At 35.4% G+C, this 14,553-nt stretch overlaps 1 long non-coding RNA gene across 1 annotated transcript in view; it reads right to left on the bottom strand.

Moving 5' to 3' along the window:
* The window catches only part of LOC132682011 (uncharacterized), a 174,171-nt gene that overhangs the window by 104,904 nt on the left and 54,714 nt on the right, over nt 1–14,553 (bottom strand). The window contains exon 3 of the long non-coding RNA XR_009611400.3: nt 12,280–13,090. This is a non-coding gene — a long non-coding RNA (uncharacterized LOC132682011). The remainder of the gene's footprint in view (nt 1–12,279; nt 13,091–14,553) is intronic.

Genomic DNA, 14,553 nt, shown 5'->3' on the forward strand with positions numbered 1-14,553 from the left:
GATAATTCCATTTCAGAAATATTACCCATAGAGGATATTTAAAAGTCTTGACACTGAATGGAAATACAATAAAAAGAAAAGAATAATGAAGAAAAAAGGTACAAGGACTGAAGCTTGATTATTTAAAGGTCAAGAAAATGAGAGTTCAGGAGAGTGAGAATGATAGTCAAGTAAAAGGAACATGGAGAATATGACTCCTCAAAACAAAGTGAAAAATGTGTTCAAAGTAGCATTCAAATGTGTTAACTGGTGTTGAGAGGACAAAAGGTAAGTACTGAGAATTTACTAGTGGGTTTGACAAATGTGGTAATTACCCTGACAAAAGATTGTTTTAGTAGAATGTTATGGACAAACTTACCTCTTTTAGCCACTAGTTGCTCAAGGAAAAACGGGAAGAAGCAAAGCAGATAGTGGATATAGACAAAATTTTATATTAAAGGAGAGGAGAGAAGAAATATTATCTGGAAAGCAATGTGAAATCAAGAGACAGGTTTATGACTTTCTACTCCTTCTTAGGATGTATTATAGTTAAGGAGATTGGTCACACAGACAGGAAAGCTCAGTGAAAACAAGGAGACTGCTGGAACCCTGTTCTTGTGAAGACTGGGCACACTGGGGGAGCAGTGGATGGAAATATATAGTTCATCTACAAAAGATGATTAGATTCAGGTACCAAGACATCAAAAACCATACAGTGCCAAGTATACCTAATAGGTCACTGTCAGTTTCCTCGGGCTGCTATATCAAATTACCACATTTTGGTGGTTTACAACAAGTGAAATTTATTCTCTCACACTTCTGGAGGCTGGAAGTCTGAAATCCAGGTATTAGAACAGCTGTGCTCCCCATGAAGGCTCTAGGGAAGAATCCTTCCTGGAAGAATACTTCCTTGCCTCTGCCTAGCTTCTTACAGGCCCCCAGCAATCTTCCGTTTGTGGCTGCATCACTTTATAATCTTTGCCTCCATATAGTCTTTGTTTCTGTGTATCCTTTTCTCTGTTATGAGAGCACTGACATTAGATTTAGGGCCCAGACTAAACCTCACTTTCATTATATCTGCAAAGACCCTATATACAAATAAGGTCATGTCTGAAGTTCAGAGTAAGACATGAATTTGGAGAAACATTGTTCAATCCACTCAGGTACTTATAACCAACTATCATCTTTACCATTGTTTTGATAAAAGATGTTTTCTCCATATCAAATTTGATTTAAAAAAAAGGTATCTGCCAGGCCCAGGTAGGATGTATGTAAGGAAATAATATTCATTCCTTGGAGCTAACATCTTGCCAGTTATATTAATTATAGGAGTTACATGAGAAAGATTGTCTTTTAATTTTTGTGAGTTTAGGAGTAAATAGCAATTGCCAACAATAGAAATGGAGCAAATTTTATGAAATTCATGAGCCTGATACAATTGAATAGATCATTCAGACTTGGCTTATTCTTGGTACAAAATCCAGTGAAATAATTTCAGTAGTGAGGCACATTGAAATGTCCTCTTTAGATGACATATTTTTCCAACCAATATATATCAACCAGGATAAATAAAGTAATAAGAATTCTTTGCAAATTATATTTTCAATAATAGGTAATACATACAAGACACCCACACATACTATATGTTATATGATGTATGATGTATAATATAGAATATACAATACATACATGTAAATTAAATGCATTTAAACAAAAAATTTTTTACATTTATTTTTGAGACAGAGAGAGACAGAGCATGAGCAGGGGAGGGGCAGAGAGAGAGGGAGACACAGAATCCAAAGTAGGCTCCAGGCTCTGAACTGTCAGCGCAGAGTCTGATGCAGGGCTCGACTGAGCCACCCAGGTGCCCCTAAATTAAATGCATTTATACAAAGATTTGAAAAAATCAAATATCTGTTAATTTTTATAACCCTTTAACTAACAGCAAATACCTCCAGTAATTTATCACAAAAAAACTATGACAAACTACATAGCTAACATTAAACGTACACTATTTTATTAGAGTTAAAGCTCAGAGCAATTGCCCATTAACCAAGATCATCTCATATTTTCTTTGCTAGGAGTGATCTCCCCTTCCTTATATAGAAAATACAACCCATTTTGTAAATATATAATATTAAATATACTCTAATATTTATTTTTTGCAATCTTTTATAACATTTTCAATATATTATTTAGACTATTCACATGCAGTAATAAGGCGGGAAGATCTAGAGAATAGTGTTTTGTATTTAATGTATCCCTTTAGTTCCCAATGCTCTACAGACATATAGCAAATAATAACAAAAACAAAAACAAAACAAACAATAAAATTCTTATTTCTAAAAGTGTTAGGAAGGGAGTAAATCACTTAACAAACCTACCTAATATCCAATATAATGTACTATATTTCACTGAACTCAGAAATGGTCTATCTACTTCTGTAATATCAAGATAGTAATAATGCATATGGCTCAGATTGACATACTACTTGTTAAACTAATTTAATGTAAATTAATGAAACAAGATACCCCTCTAAGCTATTAAATAACCTGGAATAATTAATTACGGGGGAAAACTGCTTAAATATGTTAACATAAATTCCCTTTCAGGAATGTTTTGAAACTGAAACGTAGGACTTAGTTGGGGCTACTTGTCAAGAAACCAATATATTAGAGATTTTACTGCTAATAATATTTTTAATTAGTTGACATAAATGTTTCTTTGAGAATTCTAAAAATAAATACATATACTGAAAGATTAAAAGGAAACATATTGTAGTCAGTAAAATCAGGCAACGAGCCTAAAAGAGATATAATGTGCTTTTCCTCACCATTTGCTTTGCTCTTATTATGTAGTCAATTTAGTCAGAGATACATAGGGTGTTTGTTTGCAGCAGGATAGTTTGTTCTTTCCACCAAATAGTATGTTTTATTCTTTCCACAGCGTTATTGACACTTTGAAGACAGAGAGAGATGCAGATTGTATGGGCCAAAAGACAAGAGCAAGAACTCTGGGATACACTACATTCTTTTAAAGGGCAACTTTTTCTTACTTCTCAATCTCTATCTCCTTAAAGCCAGGGAATTCTTTCTCTACCAGCCAATGAATTATCTTGACTGAGACCACTTCTGGCATTTTCTCAGGTACCCGCAGTGCTCATTCTGGCTCTACTATATCCCACAGTGAGGGCAGATGGCTCCAAAAAATTGACTAATGCAGACAGCAGTGGTCTCTTTTGACACGTTGTGAATGGGTGATATTTCAGACCAAAAATAATGCTTTTTCTTTTCCCAATCTCAAATGTGAGGAGTTCTTATCAAGTGTTCTTCGCAGAGAATGATATCTTACCCTTCTCAGAAATTCTGCCTCTTTTCAGAATTGGTGATGTTATGCAGAGGAAAAAAACTCGTTTGAGCACTATATCCTCAGGATACAAAGAGGCTACAAAGACAAGGTACAGGGAAGTAATTATATGTTAAAATCTGCATTTGTATTCATATGGTGTATGGATCAAGGGTATGACAACTTTCAGTAGTTAAAAAGCAAATAAGCTAGGAAAAAAATACTTTTCCTGAAGAAAACTAAGTCCTGAAAAACTAAAATGTGCTGTATGATTCTCCACCTTGAAAGTGTGTATCAATAGCAGTATAATTGACACAAATTAACTTTGACAGGTAGCTCAAAGAATGCTTAAAAATACACTCTTCTGCTTTCATAGAGTGTACTAGGGTGTGCATACAATCACAATAAAATAATCTCTAAACTGCATCCCATTTATTTCTTTAATCTCCAAAATTCACTGTGGGACAAAGAGATTAAGGAATGTCACATCTATGCAGACATGGTATGGCAAAAGCAGAGTTATATAGTTAGTATTTATGAGACAAGTTGGGGAGAGCAAATGAGGTTGAAGATTGTATTATTTCAAAATAAACTCACAGAAAAAGACTCCAAGAAGTCAGACAAAACAAATATCTAAGGCCTGTTCTTCAATAGCTCTCTATGTATTTGAATTTGAGAAAATAAATTATACACACACATGCACACACACACACACATTCTTTGGTAAGAAAATAGTCTAATTTCTCTTTTATTTTCACATTTTAAAAAGTCTACATTTTATAGAATAATTTAAAGAATATCCAAAGGCATAGCCTGAACTGTGTTCAGATTGTGTAAGTGTTGTATCCCTCAGAAGCATGAGCATTGTTCAGAGCCTCTGTATTTAAATATAATTCAAATAAATGATTAAGAAAGAGTTACACAATAATTATCATAAGTAACACACCTCAGAAGTCTGCATCCCTGTATGAGAGAGATGTCTTTTGAAAGATGGTTATCAAGCTCAAACAAAATATATTCAAGAAGTACACTTTTGAGTTACTACATCGGAGAAATTTATACTATTTAAACCTATATTTTCAAGAAAAGTGTCAGGCCTTTGAGATCACAGTAAATTAGTTGAATGAATAAAAAAAGCCCATTCTTCTGATAAGTGGACTTTAGAAATAAATGAACCTTACTTAAGACTTAATTCAACACTTCTTTAAAAAAAATATATTTATCTTGAGAGAGAGAATATGTGAGCATGAGCTGGGGAGGGGCAGAGAGAGAAAATCCCAAGCAGGCTCAGCACTGACAGTGCAAAGCCCAATGCTGGGCTGGATCTCACAAACCCTGAGATGATGGCCTGAGGGGAAATCAAGAGATGCTTAACCGAACTGAGACACCCAGGTGCCCCAAATTCAACACTCTAATTGAATTAACTTTGAGATGAAGCAGTAAGTAATTGGGACCCTCTGAAAATCAGTGAAGAAAGATGAGAAGTACTAAAATAGAGGTCAGTTGCTGATCCACAAACTTCTGTTGAGATAAACTCCTGAGATCTACCCCCATACATCAACATTCTACCTGCCCATTACCATTCAAGCCCCCACTACTCCCTAATGAGAGCTGAAGAGACTTGAAGATAGTCAATACAGCAGAGCCTGAATGCAGAAGGAATGATTAACTATCTGACACATAAATCCAGCTACATCTTGGGAGACATTAAATTTTGCAAATTCTCACCAAGGTGCTCCTCCCTTATACTCTTTTACAGCACCACCATCATCCCCAAAAATTTCCTCTTTTAAAAGTCTGAGAATTAGGACTTCTCAGTTATGTCTATTTCCCATACTACCAATTTGAATCCAATATTTGAAACTTTGTAAGTAGTCTATTAATATTTCATTCTTATAAACAATGTTGCTATAAAATTTTTTGTACAAGTAATTTTATGTTACTATGAAAAGTTTCATTAGGATATATAAAGAACATATATCCTATTTCCTGGGACTTGCAGCATCATAGGGCATATGTTGGCAATTTAATAGATAAAGCAAAATTGTCTTTTCAAAGTAGTAGTACAAAACCATATGCTTACCAATAGAGTTTGTGATTCCCCAATGCTCAGGATAATTATCAGTACTGTTTTAACTTTTTACTGTTTGGTCAATCAAATGGATGGAAAATTAGAAATTTTAAGAAGTCATAAAGTGTCTATGCATATAATCCTCCCCCAAAAAGCTCTTACACATTTGTAACAATTTTCACATAGATAAGCTATGTAAGCTTTTTGAATGGCTTGTTACTTATTTTGTGCTCTTCATTTATCTATACTGTGTCTATGAATATATAGGGAGAGATATATGTATACATGTAATATTTTATATTTGAACTAAAACTAACTTGATAATTATTTATATCCCCCAGGTAGTCCAGTTCTTACATATTATCTAAAACAAACTCAATACATATCTCTTAATCAAGATATCAACTCAGAAGTCCTGACACAAATATTACTTTCAATTTCATGAAAATCTACAGAAATTTGTTTATGTTTTTCCAAGATAAATAAAAGGTTCAGGAATAAATTCATCCCACAAGAAATTTAAACATGTAAGTGACAACACAAGACTATTTTTATGGTATGTTGGTCAAATATAATAATAGCTTAAACTTTTTGTAGGTAGGTATCACAATTTGCAAAGCATATTTGCATAAATTTTTAACTATAATGACACTTAAGCCTCTGAGTTAACAGAAGGCATTAATGTTTCCACTTTACAGCAAAGGAAACTGAATTTCAGGCAGGTTGAGTTTCAGAATTCTGAAGTTCATAAATGTTAGTCTATCATCTACCTCTATCTTTCTCTTTCTTTCTTTTTCTTTCTTTTCTCTCTTTCCTTTCTTTTTCTTTCTTTCTCTTTTTTCTTTCTTTCTTTCTTTTTTTCTTTTTCTTCTTTCTTTTCTTTCTTCTTTCTTTCTTTCTTTCTTTCTTTCTTTCTTTCTTTCTTATTGAGATACAGTTTATATACCATAAAATACACCCCTTTGATTTGTACAATTCACTGTTTTTAGAATATTCACAGAGTTGTGAATTCATCATCATTACCTAACTTTAAAACACTTTCATCAACCAAAAAAGAAATCCCATGCCCATCAGCAGTTATTCCCTATTCCCACCACAACTAGTCCCTGGAAAACATTAATTAGTTAGGGGGTGTGTTGTTTAATGTCCACTATGAGTTTCCTGAATTTCTTTTTCTTACAGATTTCCTACCTAGTTATGTTTTTGTCAGAGAACATACTTTGTATAATTTCGATCTTTGTATAATTATTTGGGCTTGTTGTATGGCCTAACATATGGTCTATTCTGGAGAATGTTTCATGTACTCTCGAGATGAATGTGTATTCTGTTGTTGACTGATGCATTATAGACACCTATCATGTTAAGTTAGTTGATAGTGTTGTTCAAGCCTTCTCTTTCCTTATTTACCTTTTGTCTAGTTATTTTTCCATTATTGGAAGAGGTGTATTGAATTCTTCAACTATTATTGTTGAATGATATCTTTCTCATTTCAATTGTCAGGTTTTGATTCGTGAATTTAGGGGTTGTATTGATAAGTGAATATGTCTTTATAATTATTATATTTTAGGATGGATTGATTTTTATTACTATAAACTGTCCTTCTTTAGCTCTAGTAACAATTTTTTGTATTAAAGTCTACTTTCCCTGATATTGGCACAGCAACTCATGCTTTATTTTCATTACTGTTTCCATGGTTAGTTCTTTTTTCCAACCATTCACTGTTTGTTCTGTTTTGTTTTGTTTTTTAATTTATCTTAAATGTCTTAATTTACCCTTCCTGTTTGAAAGATAGTTTTGCTCTATACAAACATTTTGGTTGATAGTCCTTTTATTTCAGCACTTTGAATAGTTATCTCACTGCCTCTGGCTTTTGTAATTTCTGATGATAAGTCAGTGTATATTCTTACTGGAGATACCTTTTGATAAATTGTTTACCACTTGCTGCCTTTAAGATTCTGTCTTTGTTTTTGGCTATTGAGAGTTTATGATGTGGGTAGTTATGGATCTCTTTGAGTTTTTTACTTGAAGTTTATTGAGCTTCTTGGATGTGTAGATTAATGGTTTCCATTAAATTTAAGAAGTTTTGGGCCACTATTTCTTTAAATATTCTGTCCACATTTTTGTCTCTCTTCCTTCTGAAGCTCCCATTATGATGTACATACATTTAGTCATGCTTCACTTTTCTTGAGGGTTATGTGCATTTTTTTTTCTTTTTTCTGTTTTTTTCTTTTATGCGGATTCTTACGCTTTTGTTATGCAGGTTTTCAGACTGAATAACAAAAATTAAACTATCTTCAAGTATTCTAAATGTTTTTCTGTCATTTCAAATCTACTTTTCAACTCCAGAATATCTATTTCATAAGATTTTTATCTCTATAGATATTCTCTATTTATCATGCCATAGTATTCTACCTAATGTAATTATTTAGATATGGTTTCCTTTAATTATTTGAACACACTTATAGTACTGATTTAAAATATTTGTCTAGCAAATCCAACATCCGAGTTTCCTCAATGTCAGTTTCTATTGACTGCACTTTTTTTTTTCTGGATCATCATACTTTTCTATTTAAGTTCTCATAATTTTTTTTTTCTGTTAAACACTGGACATTTTAAACAAAATAATCTGACAGTTCTGGAGATCACATTTTACCCTATCCAAGGTTAGCTGTTTTTCCCATTTGTTAATTTTATTTGTTTGTTTATTGCCTTTTGCAGACTCATTTTCTACAGTGTGTTCTTGTTTTAGGGTGACCACTACAGTCCCTGCTCAGTTAGCTTACTTGTCCACTAATGATTGGACAGTTTCTTTTACATTCCCGGAACCGGTAAGTCTCCCACTGTGTGCTGAGGGGTTCTGTGTGTGTGTTGGAGCATATTTTCAATGCTCAGGCAGGCAGTTTACAACCCTGCCTTAGCCATGACTTTCTGCTTGCACGAGTCAGTGGTAAGCAGCTCTGGCATTCTCCAGTCTTGCCCAAGAATATGAACAGCCCTGCACTTGTACATGGCCTTATATATCCTTGGATTGAACTGGAACTTTTCAAAGCCTTCTATGGATATTTCATTTCCAAGATTTTCCTTTTATGATTTTGACCAGGAGATGGTTAAATGCTTGTCCCTACTGGTTGTGCAGTGTCAGGCACACACTGCAGTGTTAAGCAATTTCTACCGATTGTTTTTCTTACAAATGCCCTGGGGATAGATTTTCTTCACTTCACCTCAAAGAATGAAAAACCTTGTGAATGGGGCTTTTCCAGGGGATTGCCAGACACATCAAATAGTGACAAATTTAGAGGATTAGGCTTTTGGGGGAACTCCAAAACATTCTGTCCATTTAGGGGTTGCCAGGCTGCTGGTTTTAACAGGTATCATGTTTCTCAGGCTGCAGGTTTTATGAGGCTGCCACAGAGTCCCTGGGGAGCAGGGGAGATGGCAGTAGGGAGAACATGAATGCCATAGCACTTAAATTCTTACCCTAATTTAACTGTTTTTTCTTAGATAGATTGTCCAAGAATTGTTGCAAACTTTTGGTTAAATAAGTGAGTTTTGGAAATGTTAATTTTCACTATTTTTGCCAGTGTTGTCATTGCTTTTATTGAGGTACAGACATTCACACATCTTGATTTCACCATTCTCGAACTACTTCGTGCCAACACTCTAACTTTTTATTTTTAATCCAACTTTAAAGTTTTTTGCTATATCACATCAATATGGAAAAATGTCAGTAAGATGGGTTGGGGAAACTGGAATAATACATACGGAGAGAAAACTAAATGTGCTTGAGAAAGTCATTGTGTTCTGGAAATAGCATATTGCATGGGAATTAAACTATCTTTGGTTCAAATTTCAGTTATTAACTCTAAGACTTTGAAATTTTCTTTGTAATAATTGACGCACATAGGTTTTCTCTTACCTAATGGGGTTAGTAATACCTTCTAAAAAATGCTGCAAACCTTAAATAATGTGTATTGGAACTTTCATTTTTGATTTGTCAAATAAATAAACTGATTAATACTAAGATATGATGGAACAATTTGTCATTAGAATCTTAAAAAGAACTCTGTTTTCTGCATCGAGATTCTATATTTCTTAAAATGGAAGACTTTGACTCACTTCAGCAGGCTTTAGTAAAAATAGGAGAGGCAAAGGATCAAAGGCTTTAATTTATACGGTAATCTGTTTTTTTTCAGCCAAATATTTTCATCCATAAAATATTTATTTAAAGATGTTAATATAAAAATTAATATTCACCTATTGTTAATTAAAATACTAAAAACCTTCAGGATTTTGTAAAGTTCTATAAGCTCAGAGACAGAAAAATGACTTATCCTGATATTTCCAATCTGAGCTTTTCTGAATCTGCTTATGGATTCTTTGATATTGATGTGACTTGTCTAGAAGCTGGACTTCAAAGAGAAACCAATGTCATTAGGAAAAAAAAATAATTTTTTCCTTCTTCCCCCCATCTTATGATCAGGTAAACTTTAAACTTAACTCTGAAAAAAAAAAAAGTGTGTTTGAACTATTTTTCTTTCTCTTTAAAGAAAGATTGAAGAAAGACTTCAAAGAACCTGTCACAAAAGGCATCATACCTTGGGTTGAAGGTATGATTTCTATAGACCTCAGTTCAGCCCTCAGGATACATATAGATCTATCTCCGAATGGATACAGGACTGCCTTAGATCTAATCATTTCTTAAAAGTAAAGTAGACTTGCAAAGACAGGATATAGAAAGTAGAATTTAAAGAACCCAGTGCCACTACACAGACTATCAATATTGATTTAAATTGTGTTCCTTCTATGAAACATAACCTCAGTGTCTCATTTGTATTCATTTTCTGCCTTAAAAAAAAATCTCTAGAGAAGCCAGAGTCTCTGTTGCAATTTGGACAATACCAGGAAATTTACTTAATTCATTTTGGTTCTGAATTACCAAGCTCAGGAAGAAAGGGATGAGGAAAGAAGAGATAAAGAGAAAAAATACCCATAAAATTACCCAGCAACCTATAGAGATTTGTTAAAATATCTGGGCATTTTTGAACAACTTAAAGTATCCAGATCTCCATTATGTGAAATGTTTTGTTTGGGAATCTCTCATTTAAAAAAATGTTCATTTATTTATTTTGAGAGAGAGAGAGAGAGAGAGAGAGAGAGAGAACACAGGGGAGAGGCAAAGAGAGAGGGAGAGAGAGAATGCCAGCAGGCTTCACACTGTCACCTCATACACCAACGCGAGGCTCCAACTCAGGGACCAAGACATTATGACCTGAGCTGGAATCTAGAGTCAGATGCTTACCCAACTGAGCCACCAAGGCATCCCAGGAATCTGTCACTTTTAAAACTAGCATTCAAGATTTGGCCTGTTAGACTGCAGATAGCTATTAGACTGCATTTTTATTCACTTCCTCTTTTTTAGTTAGAAATTTGATCTTATCACAAACCAGCTCCTCTGGCATATAGATGCCTCATCCTAGTCTGACCATCTGTTGCTCAATCCATAGCAATAGCCATCACTCAAAATACACCCAAATGTTCCAAATGTTTTCAATTTTTTTAAATGTAAAAATGTGTAAAAATGTTGTAAGAAGGAAAAATACATTCCTGCATCTCTGTATCTTCTTTTTTTTTTTTTTTTTTTTTAAATTTTTTTTTTCAACGTTTTTTATTTATTTTTGGGACAGAGAGAGACAGAGCATGAACGGGGGAGGGGCAGAGAGAGAGGGAGACACAGAATCGGAAACAGGCTCCAGGCTCCGAGCCATCAGCCCAGAGCCTGACGCGGGGCTCGAACTCACGGACCGCGAGATCGTGACCTGGCTGAAGTCGGATGCTTAACCGACTGCGCCACCCAGGCGCCCCTGTATCTTCTTTACCAATACTTGTCTAATTCAGCCAATAACTATCTGTAGCAAGTCAAACTTTCCACAACCAGTTCCTTCTCTCATTCTTTCTACTCCTGTGAAAGGCAAACAAGGGCTCACTCATCCTAATAAATAAATCCTAAAGAATGAGTGTCAAGAACTCATCGCTTATCTCAATAGTATACACTATAGACGCATGGAGTACTATCCATCTTGTTTGCACTCTTGGTCATAGTTTAACACACACTGATGGGATTTCATCATCAAAACCATCAGTAACATTAACAGAATTTTTGCCACAAACAACAGTAAATACCTGGGGCTTTAATACAGATTTACAGTAAGTAATCCAAAGACACAGTAAGTTTAGAAATCAGAGAGCAAATGGTATCACCTACATGAATTAAAATGGGAACGACAGCTATGAAAAGGACAAGACAAAAATAGGTCGCCTTTAAAGAACGTGTTTGGGCAAAGTGATTCTTAACCTGGATATTAAAAGAAAGGGAAGGCTAAATAGTTGTTAATAACGACATTAATAATAAATTAAGCTGGGAAGACTTAGAAACTGTGCACTAGGAAAGGTAGACTCATTTTTCTTAAAAGTCTGGGGAGGAGCCAAGCTGGCCGAACAGCATGGAAGTTTTTTCATGTCCATGAAATACAGCCATATCAACACTAAACCATCCTGCACACCTAGAAAACTGATCTGGGGATTAACACAACAATCTGCACAGCCTGAACCACAGAATTCAGCAAGTACGCGACGCAGTGAGGTGAACTGGGGGAGAGAGAAGCCGTGGAGGGCAGGGAGCCACTTTTGCATGTGGAGAGAGGATGGAGACGAGGGGAGAGTACGGGAAAAGCAGCCCCCACCTCAAAGCAGCTGGAGAGAAAGTGGAAGAGTGGAAACAGGTTCAGGGACTGAACTAAAAAGGGAAAAAGGAGAAAGAAGGTTTAAAATCCATTAAGACTCTATAAAGAGGGAAGTGCAGAGTCTGAAACTCCGCAGCTCGTTACCTGGTGGAGCACTGGTGAGAAGGGCGAATCCCCAGAAGCACAGTGAAGTCCAGGGTCTTTAGGCCACACGGAGGAGGCGGTACCCCTGCTGGGAGGACACCTGGTAAAGGCTGTGTGGATCCCCCAAAGTCAAAGGCCCCAGAGGACCTGGGGAGAACAACCATATTCACTGGTGCTGGAACAAGGTTGCTGGGGGTGAAGCCTGGTGCCAGATGTGTGTTGTGATTTTCCATATCCCTGAAACACCGCTGCTACAGGATCATGTGAACTTTTTCTGGGGCGGCCTGGCATCCAGCTGCAGTCTCTGGGTGTTGGCAGCAGCATGATCCCACGAACATACCTGGGTGCGGCCAGCACCTGGCCATTGCTCAGTGAGACCCTCCCCAGAGGGCAGAATGGGTCAATGCCGCAGTTCCTCAGAAATAAGGGGTCAGAAAAAACAGCCATATCTGAGATAAAACTCTAGAGTAAGGTGCTGCCTGGAGCTTGGTCACAGACCATGTAAAAGCAGGGAGTGGACATAAGGTGAAGACAAAGGACGGGTGCATGATTGCTGATCAGGGAGAAGAGAGTTCCGATTCTAGAGACTGCATAGCTGGGTGACGCCATTACACTAAGCCCTGTGTAACTGGGCCAGTCTCACTCTTCAGGAACATGAGTCTCTCCTCTTGCTTAGTTTATGGACTATCAAGCACTTCATAGTCTGACATCTAGGGGAAAACGAAGTAATTTCTGTCATATTTCAGTCTGTTCGCAGGTCCATCTATTCAAATTTTTTTTCTTTTTCTCTTTTTTCATTTCTTTTCTTTTTCTAGAATACAGAAAGAAAAACTTTATTTTTATTTTCAATTTTTCTTAAAAATATTTTCTTTAATTTTTTCTACTATATTTTTTTACTTTTGTGTAAATTTTCTCAAATTGTATTTTACTTACATCATTTCATTTTATTCTACTTCAGTGTATTCATTTTTCATTTTTTCAAATTTTCAAATGATTTCCTTTTTTTTTCTTTCCCCTTTTTTCACTAATCTATCATGCCCTTTTTTCACTAATCTATCACTAATCTTTCAACACCCAGACCAAAACACACCTAGGATCTAGCATCATTTGATTATTTTGTGTGTTTGTTTTTAATTTTTTAATCTTAATATTTTTTTAATTTTCATTTTTTTTACCTCATTAATTCGTTTTCTCCTTTCAAAATGATGAAATGAAGGAATTCACCCCAAGAGAAATAGCAGGAAGAAACGACAGCCAGGGACTTAATTAACACAGATACAAGCAAGATGTCTGAAACAGTTTAGAATCACGGTAATAAGAATACTAGCTGGAGTCGAAAATAGATTAGAATCTCTTTCTGTGGATTAAAGAAGTAAAAGCTAGTCAGGATGAAATAAAAAGTTATAACTGAGCTTCAAACTCGAATGGATGCCATGGTGGCAAGGATGGATGAGGCAGAACAGGAAATCAGTGATAAAGAGGACAAACTTACGGAGAATAATGAAACAAAAAAAAAGAGGGAGACTAAGGCAAAAGAGCACGATTTAAGAATTAGAGAAATCAGTGACTCATTAAAAAGGAACAACATCAGAATCACAGGGGTCCCAGAAGAGGAAGAGAGAGAAATAGGGGTAGAAGGGATATGTGAGCAAATCATAGCAGAAAACTTTCCTAACCTGGGGAAAGACACAGGCATCAAAATCCAGGAAGCACAGAGAACCCCCATTAGATTCAACAAAAACCAACCATCAGCAAGGCATATCATAGTCAAATTCACAAAATACTCAAGCAAGGAAAGAATCATGAAAGCAGCAAGGGAAAAAAAAGTCCTTACCCTATAAGGGAAGACAGATCAGGTTCAGAGCAGACTTATCCAGAGAAACTTGGCAGGCCAGAAAGGAGTGGCAGGATATATACAATATGCTGAATCAGAAAAATATGCAACCAAGAATTTTTTATCCAGCAAGCCTGTCATTCAAAATAGAAGGAGAGATTAAAAGGTTCCCAGACAAATAAAAATCAAAGGAGTTCTTGACCAATAAACCAGCCCTGCAAGAAATTTTAAGGGGGACTCTCTGAGGGGAGAAAAGACTAAATAAATAAATAAATAAATAAATACCAAAAGCAACAAAGACTAGAAAGACCAGAGAACACCACCAGAAACTCGAACTCTTCAAGTAACATAATGGTAATAAATTCATATCTTTCAGTACTCACTCTAACCATCATTGGACTCACTGCTCCAATCAAAAGACATAGGGTAACAGAATGTAT

Source organism: Panthera onca, chromosome A1, assembly GCF_046562875.1.
Source record: "Panthera onca isolate mPanOnc1 chromosome A1, mPanOnc1 haplotype 2, whole genome shotgun sequence".
NCBI classification, from domain to species: domain Eukaryota; kingdom Metazoa; phylum Chordata; class Mammalia; order Carnivora; family Felidae; genus Panthera; species Panthera onca.